Raw genomic sequence first — 9294 nt, forward strand, 5'->3', positions numbered from 1 at the left:
AACATTAGAAACATAAGACACAAATTTATGGAATGAAATCAGCAATAACCAAACTCTGATTACTGGTGCTGGAATGACAACACAATCTCATTAGACTCATCTGTTATAATGTTGTGATGGAATTGGTCCAGCATGCAGCAGTTATCAGTTATATGATGGTCCAGTTATTAACACACTGCTGGTTCTAACACAAATTAACCAGAAACCATATGTTTGGAATATATATATATATTTTTTTAATGTTGTTGAAAGTCTTTATGCTCACCAATGCTGCATTTATTTGACCAAATATTAAGTAAAAACAGGAGGAAATATTATTACAATTTAAAGCAACTGTTTTCTATTTGAATATATTTTAAACTGTAATTTATTCCTGTGATGGAAAAGCTGGATTTAGTGCTCAATAAACATTTCTTATTATTATCAGTGTTGAAATGATCATTTGTACTACTTCATATTTTTGTGGAAACCTTGATACACTACTAGTCAAATGATTTTTTTAAAAGAAATTAATACTTTTATCAGCAAGGACATTAATTAAATTGATAAAAAAAAAAAGGACAGTTTCTATTTAAAATAAATGCTATTCATTTTGATGCATCAAATAAATGTTATATTAGATATCAGTTATAACATGTCGGCACAAACCCTGGAACCCATTCCCTTTGTCATAAAGTGTCAATATTGTAAAAAAAAAAAAAAAAAACTGCACATCATAAATATGACTATGCAGTTACATCTGTGGTGTATTTATTTAAACAATATTATCACAGGCATTGCTGTCTGCAGTATAAGCAACAACCTAAAAAATGGCACCTTGGATCACAGAAAATGGGAGGTAATTGGTTGTTACTCTATGCAAATGCCCCTAACGCAAAATGAATAATGGAAGAAATATGTTTTTGAATGTGAGCAGTGACCGATTGCTTCCTGTATTGTAGATATTTGGGAAAAATACTAATTGTACCCTTGTCCAAGGGTATGACAAGTTCAAGCGCACTTCTCCATGAAAAGATCAAGCACTTAAAATGTATGTTCATAAGACCAAAAGCTGTTGCCTCAGTTATTGCTGCCAAATCTGTCTGTTGTCGACAGAGAGCAATTCATAATGCAACACACTTGTTACATTCTCTATGTAAACTGCATAAACTCCTGTAAAAAAGCTGTTAGGGTTATGTTTAGTTTCATTGTCTTTTTGTTCATGTGTTTGTTTCTTATTTCCGTTCAGTTTAGTTTTATTTATTAGTTAGTTGCCTAGGTTAATGATTAGTTATACCCGTGTCTTGATCAGTTCCTTTTTTTGTCCCTTTTCTCATCTTTATGTACTATGTGGTGCATTCCTGAGTTTTGTATCTCTAGCAATCTTCTGTGTTCCTGAGAATATGTTAAAGACTTTTAGTATTTTCTTGTGAACTGACCAAGACAAAGATAAGAAAAAAACAACAACTATGGACTTTTTTTCTGCATAACAGCCGTACGCTGGAGTACGTGGAGAAGTTGCTCAGATTCTACTATGAGGTGCGCTGGGATGACAACAGCCATCCCAAGCCAGCGTGGACCATGAGCTAGAGCTCCCTCCATCCCTGGAGGCAGAGCCAGCCACAGCATCCGCCCCAGAGCCAGAGATGGTTGTCGCATCTGTTCCGAGGCTGAAGCATACCACCAGGTTCCCCCTGAAGTCAGCGCCATCAGAGCAGTCCACCATAGAGCCAGAATAGGATCACTGGCTCATTGACTTGGGGACTACGGACCCAATCCCCACCCAAGGCCCCATGTCCAAACTCTCTTCCCCTCAACTTATCCCTGGTAACTTCTTGGATGACCTGGTTCTGCCCGATATTCTGCCTGCCCCTTTGTTTCTGTTCTCTCCGCTGGCTCCACCTACATCCCTGGACCTGCCTGCACCACTTGTGCTGCTTGACCGCATTACTCCAGCCTCACTGCTGACTCCCTCCAGCTCTACCTCGGGCTCCTCCACCACCTGCTTAGCCTTGTCAGACAAATCCCCTGGCTTCACCTCGGGCCTCCAGGCCCATGACTCCACCTCGTCCTGCAGACCATCGGCTCTGCCTTCCCACTCCTGACTTCCGGGCCTCCGGCTGTGCCTCAGCCCTCCACACCTCCTCTGTTCTCTCTCTCTCTCTCTGGTGTCAGCCCAGTCTTCAAGGACCGCATCTCTACCTCTGTCCTGTGAGCCAGCGGCTCTGCCTGGCCTTGCAGTCCTGCAGTGTCATCCTCGACCATCGTCCTGGCCGGATCTCCACCCCTCCTTGCTCCACCTCTGTCAGTCGGTCCCCAGATGCAACCTGGCCCAGCAGGGCTCCACCTTGGTTCTTCTTCCATCAGCTTCACCTTGGCCAAGTCTGTCAACTCCATTCCCATTCCCCTATATATATATATATATATATATATATATATATATATATATATATATATATATATATATATATATATATATATATATATATATATATATATATATATATATTCCTGTAAAAAATTGAAGTATTTGTTGTAGAATGAGGGGAACTAAAATACATGTTAATGATGTTTACAAAAATGTTTAATTTTATTTACCGGAATTTTACATTTCTGAATTAAATTATAAAATGTGACTTTTACACTGATGTGACTTCTAAATCATTTTTTTCTGCCTCTCTCAACAAAGCAATTTTGATTCGGTGTGATTTAATTTCCAGATTGAAACTACTTTTTACCTGTACTTTGCAATATTAAGTGAATTTTTATATTTATAATCAACATTTCACTCATATCTGCCATCTTGGATGATTTTTTCCTTCCTTCCTTTTGGAAGAGGTTTTGTGTCAGAAGTTTGCACGAGATGACTTCAAACTGGAAATTTGGAACAGATCTTAAGGCTTAAAACTATGTAAACAAAATGCTTCTAGACTCATTAGATAAATACTCATTTCCAAAATTTATGACAGACCACCTTCAAACAAACCTCCATCTGCTCATGCATGGATCAGCATCTTTTTCCTCACATGTGCTCTGGCATCTGAAGGCCTGTCTTATCCGGTGATCTTGGGATCACGCACATGTGCAGAAATGCAGGAGTCCAGGAGCCTCAGGGTTTCCCTATGCAAACAGCTGCAAGCTCTCATTGCATTTTTCCTTCTGGAAGTATGACATTCCTGGAATGACTAACCTAAATATTTTACTCTAAAACTGAGACCTGAACCTGCACAAGGAGAGCGAGAGGAGTGTGAGGACGGGTTATTGGCCAGAGCGGCTCTCTTCAGTAAATAGCAGTGTAAGATCAGAGGCCGTAAGGGCCTTAATTAGCAGCATGTTTAAGCCACACATCTGGGCAGCCAGGCCATGTGCTGACTGATTTGTTACATGAAACCTTTATGATGAGAAAAGACCGGCCAGTTAAACGCTGCACTGAGCAGCCCTGGAGAAAAATAAAAACAAACAAGCACCCACAAGCAATTAAATATATGACTCTCTGGCTCTGTGCATTAGCAGTAGCCTTTTAATTGTACATTACCGCTATTTAAATGTGAAATTTTAAAATCTGTCACAACCATGAGGCTTTTTTAGTGCTTTTAGGCTGTGAGAAATCGAAATGATGCAAATTAAAATGAGTAATTTGCCCAATTACAGAGCAGTAGAAGCATTCCTGCTTTCTAATTTAGATATATAAACATACAGTCTGTCAGTGGCGATATTTATCAAAGATGTTTTGCTTTTTAAAGTGTTAGTATTCTAGTCGGTGAGAATGACTGCTGGGGTTCGGACACAATTCTCAAAATACCACAGTTACTATTACTGTTACTACTATTCCAATAGGCTTCTCGTTCAGTTTTAGACTTCTCGATTTAGTACCTGACCTGTTTCCGCTCTTGAACCAGGTCCAGGCACTCATTCAAGATCCATGGTTGGGTTCGGTGTCGGACAGGTGGGCAAAGTGGCCACGATGGTCGTGGTGATTTGCGTTTCTTTTTCATCAACTTCATCTAAGCTCACGAGAGTTGTGAACTTGCTGGTAAGGACAGTTGGAATTGGTCCCTGATCACTGAGTCATTGAGCTGCATCCATTTCGGCTTCGCTAATGTCGTCACTTTCTTCTTTGCCCTTTGTAGTCGAAGATGAAATTTGGCATGGGTGAGGTATGAGCCGCAATCGGGTCCTTGTATTGCCCGCACGTCATTAAGTGATTATTGAAACCGGTGGTTGATTAAGAAGTAATCCAAGATTGCCGAATCTTCACCCGTGGATGTTGCCACATGAGCTTGTGCCTTTGGGGATGCCGGAATAAAGTATTGCCCACCACAAGATTGTTGGCTGACACAAACATCAGTAGGTGCAACTGTTGTTGTTAATCCCACAATTGACTCCAAATTTGCCCAATGTCTCCTCCCAGCATTCTCTATCCATACCAACGTGCACATTGAAATCGCTCGCCTGGATGATCAATTCGGTCCGAGAGATCGAATCTAGTATGTATTGCAGTTGCTCATAGAATTCATCCTTGGCCTTATCCGGGCTGGTTTCGGTCGGGCGTACTCTGAGAGCATGTGCATCTTGACGGCGCTGTCAATGGTCAACACTGCCAGGTGGTTTGTTTTGGCTGGAAGGCCAAAACGCTCTTAGTTGACCAGCTGTTCATCAAGAAGCCGACCCCAGCTTCCCGCTTCTCTCCACTGCAGTAGAACAGCGTTGATGTCTTTTTGGTTGTTGGGTCTTAAACGGTTTGAGCTTCACTTCCAATGAGTCATAGTTCGGCCAGAGCGGTAATTGAGATCTTGGTCACTGACAGTTCCTTGACAATAACTTCTTTCTGGCCGATGTGGTGACTGGTCCGAACATTTCACGCTGCAAGGCAAAGTTCTATTTTCGGTGTGATGATCCTTCTTTCTAATCTTCCTCCACCCTCTCGGCCAGTAGCCCTCATTCCTCATTCCCATCGTGTTATATGGATCAGAAACCTGGACCATCCTTAAGTCGGAATTCAACAAGCTTGAGGTCTTCCAAATGCAATGCCTCTGACAAATCATTGCCATCTCCCGGCACTACCAACTCCGGAACAAATGCATCCGAAAAGAGTGCAGCGACCAGCCTACAACTGAAGAGGCCATCCAGAAGCGACGTCTGCAGTGGTTTGGACACGACTGCCGTTCTAACTTCTCTGGCACTGCTGACCTGGAAATTTCAACATGCCACTCTGAAGAAGACCTGGCTGAAGCAAACTGGTAATGACCTAAGAAACCTACGCATCACCCTCACGGATGCCAAGGCCTTGGCCACTGATCGATCTGCATGGAGGCATGAAGTGAATGAGGTTCGAAGTCACAGGTCCAAGTCAAATAATTTCCGTCCACCTACTTGATGTGAATTTTGGGATATCTCATAAAAACACTGGATGGAAATGGCAAGATGTGCACAAATTCTAAAATGCATTAAAAACATACGCGCTCATTTGAGGTGGATAAATTGTTCATCCGATAAGAAGACATGCGTATAAATTATGATGGAAACACATTTACCAAATAAATCCCTAGATGCGCAACAGTAAACTCATGAAACTTTGCCTCAACAGTGGATGTGATTGGATAACTGGACTAACCAGTAGACCAATTTCATTGCACAGCATCTCAAATGTTTGGTTGTTCTGAAATGCCTGAGCCAAAGTCTGTCATCAAAATGATTTGGTTTAATTCCCTCCCAGAACTGTCGAACACGATTGCATTCCCAAACACCATCTGAATGCAAGACACAGTAATATGACAGCATTTGTTGCATTTTGTCTGCACGTTCTTTTATAATGTATGAAAAAAGAGCCACAGTGGCTTTCCCAATTCAATTTTTATTGCAGATATTTTGCACCAATTTCCTAGGAAGTGACTTGAAGTACTCTTGAACACATGGGATGGAAACAGTGCTTTATTTGCAAATGTTTTATGCAATATTCCCATTTTGCACATAACTTACTCAAAAAGTGTTGCAAGTGTGAGCAATACGAATAGTGACACTTGCATGAACAAACACCACTAAATATACATGTGTGAATCGAACACTGTCAACAAAAAGTCAAATAACACCTTATAATTCATCAGTTCTGTCATGTACTTTACAGATGTCCGTCACTGAAGGGTCATGTGTTTAACTGCCAGTGCTGACCATATCAAACTCTCCACTGGAAGAATTGTTTTTTTCCTTGTCTTTTCAACCTAAAATTTTCCCAAAAGCCGCACAGAGCTCTAAATATGCGTCTCCGCTGTTCTAATTAGAGACTGTCTCCTCGTTGGGCACGGAGCTCACATCAGTTAGGCTAAATATGAAAACGAAACACATGAAATTTGGTGAAAGAAAAAGCAAACAATATACAAAGCAAAAACAGGACAATATCCTTTGTCTTGGCAGGTTTATATCCCTCACTTTAATGCTTTTTGACTTTTTGTAGAAGGGAGTATACAGACTTTATATTTGTGGTAGTTTGGGGTATTTTTTTATTTGTTCGTTGAGGAAATATAGCTGGACATATTTTTAAAGTCTTTAATTTGCTAAACAGCTGAATCAAGTTAAAAAATCAATTAACTTGTTTTGAAAGAAACATTAAATACCTCAAAACTATGAATCAACAGAACTGGGTTACTATCAATTGCTCAGCTTTAATACAATACTATTTCTGGGTTACTATAATCTATGGTTCAAAATAATCTTTACTTGAATTTTAATTTGTTCACCCCTTAAGTCACAAACATATTTTCTTTAGATTTATGAAGTCTATTGTCTCACTACTTCAAACACGCAAATATAAAAAACAAGGCATTATTTGCACAGGATGACAGCTATGCATATAATTCCTTTTATGTCTTTATCACATATTAGATAAAATATCAAACTTGCTATTTTAAAGATCAAAATCATATAATCTAGTTTTCTTTTATCCCAACATCACAATTAAGTGAAAATAGAGATAGATGTTAAATCATTTCACTACTTTGATATGAGTCCGTGTTTATTGTCATCGGATGTTACATCAACTTCTACAATGAACAACTGACACTTCAAGTGTTTTTCCCCCACTTTTTTTCTTTCTCTAGTTAAAATATTTCAAATAAAACACGTTTTCTTAGAAATATTTTAATTAATTTTAGTTGGTAATAAATTACATCTTCAGCTTGATCTTCCCAATCTCACGTCTTTTACCATCTAAATCCGACACACTAGGATTTGCATTCATTTTACTTTCATACGCAAAGTTTCAAATTTTGCTGTACAAAAGTTCAAATTTGTATGCTGAGAAGACATGCAACAGAAGATTGCATGTGAACGTCAGATTTACCTCTTGACTGAATCCAAAGAAGATGGTATATTGCCACACATTTTGAATGTATTATTTGTTATTTAGCAAGCAATTTTAGTTAGTAAGCCCTTGAGCGTGGAATTACATCTTGATTATATTGCGGTGTTTGAAGAAATTTCACATGCTCAAAGTTTTATGACAGTGGCTTTAGTGTTTTGTAAAACCCCTGTGACTAACAAAAAGGCAATTCCTTAATGACATAATCCTCCAGGAAGTGGCATCAGTGGGCAAGCAGCAACAGCACAAGCGTCAGTAAGTATTAGCAATGGACTTGATGCATTCTGATGTGGTAAATTTGGATTGTGTCGCTGTAACATATTTTATCTTGTTTGATAAAATTACCGAAATAAATATGTTAAAAACAAAAATATGAAGAAAAATATCAGTTAACTTCAAGTTGACAAGCTCAAATTAAGCTATTCTCAATGACTAGCTTTAGCTGTTTATTCTATCCTGTGGGAATAATCAGGTTAGAATTAATAAAGTTTGAGCTTGATCAGAGCAGATTTCTGTTTTACTCCTTTATAGAAAAATGTCCTTAAATTGCAACAAGGATATTCATTTTTAAAAAGTTCAAAGGTTGTTATGGATCAGGTATGAGGCATTAAAATATGAGGTAACTGTATATATTCTAATAAAGTTTAGTGAATCTCCAATTTTCTAGTGAATATTAAGCTTTAAATACTGCCAGTCAGCCCTCAAAATTTCAGAGTGCTTCTATTTTCCATTATTCACATTCAGTTCAAAAGCAAAGATGATCATTGATGGAGTCCATTAATACAGTGTTTTAAGCCACCACAGGCAGTTCTGTCTTGGCAGTACAGAGCTGCACTGGATATTGCAAGAAAATTGCTTCCACATGTATCAATATCATTACTTTTTACTGAAGTGACATCAGATGCTCATGTCAAAGTCGTACACATGTTTTAATTCCATGCACATAGGAACAGGTCCTGATCTGACCGAGAGTGAGGTAGCTCCCGTTTACACTGGCTGTCCGGGCTTGTTCTGCTTCCAGCACTGATAGAAGAGCCTCACTGTGTGAATGTGTGTGTGTTTTTGTTCCAATCCCCAGAGAAAGAAGAATGCTTTCCCTCATCATAGGTTTCCCTGACTGACCTCAAATGACTCATGCGCTCTCCAAACTCAAATTCCACTGCTTTGGATCCTTCAGCACCTTCCGCTGCCATTGTACTCAGTAACTTCACTGGAAAAGTGAAATGCAACTGTGTCATTCAACAAAACAGGCATCATACTGTATGTGTGTGGTCATATGTTGTTGTTTTATGTGGAACACGAGGGGAAATTTTGAAGAATCTTCATGTCGATCTTTTACATAAAACAGCAAATGCATAGTCAAGCTCTCTAAATATGTAAAAAAAGAAAAGTCATATGATGGATTTCTACCTACTGTAAGTTTTTCACATCTTCATTTAAACTGAAAAAAACAAACAAAAACAAAATAGCACCATTTGAAACTGCAAAATGGAAAATGACATCTGAGAGCTACACTGTAAGGAGATTGTCAGTGAACAACAATTTAAAGGGTTATTTCACCCAAAAATGAAAATTCTATCATTTATTACTCACCCTCATTCCGTTCCACACCGGTAAGACCTTCATTAATCTTAGAAACACAAATTAAGATATTTTTGTTGAAACCCGATGGGGCCTGCATAGGGAGCAATGACATTTCCTCTATCAAGATCCATTAATGTACTAAAAACATATTTAAATCAGTTCATGTGAGTACAGTGGTTCAATATTAATATTATAATGCGACAAGAATATTTTTGGTGCGCCAAAAAAACCAAAATAACGACTTATTTAGTGATGGCCGATTTCAAAACACTGCTTCAGGAAGATTCATGAGGGTGAGTAATAAATGACATTATTTTCATTTTTGGGTGAACTAACCCTTTAAGTTTATGCGTCATGTTTGAGCTTCTGCAAGAACC

The sequence above is a fragment of the Megalobrama amblycephala genome, linkage group LG13 (assembly GCF_018812025.1).
Source record: "Megalobrama amblycephala isolate DHTTF-2021 linkage group LG13, ASM1881202v1, whole genome shotgun sequence".
In the NCBI taxonomy this organism is placed as follows: Eukaryota; Metazoa; Chordata; class Actinopteri; order Cypriniformes; family Xenocyprididae; genus Megalobrama; species Megalobrama amblycephala.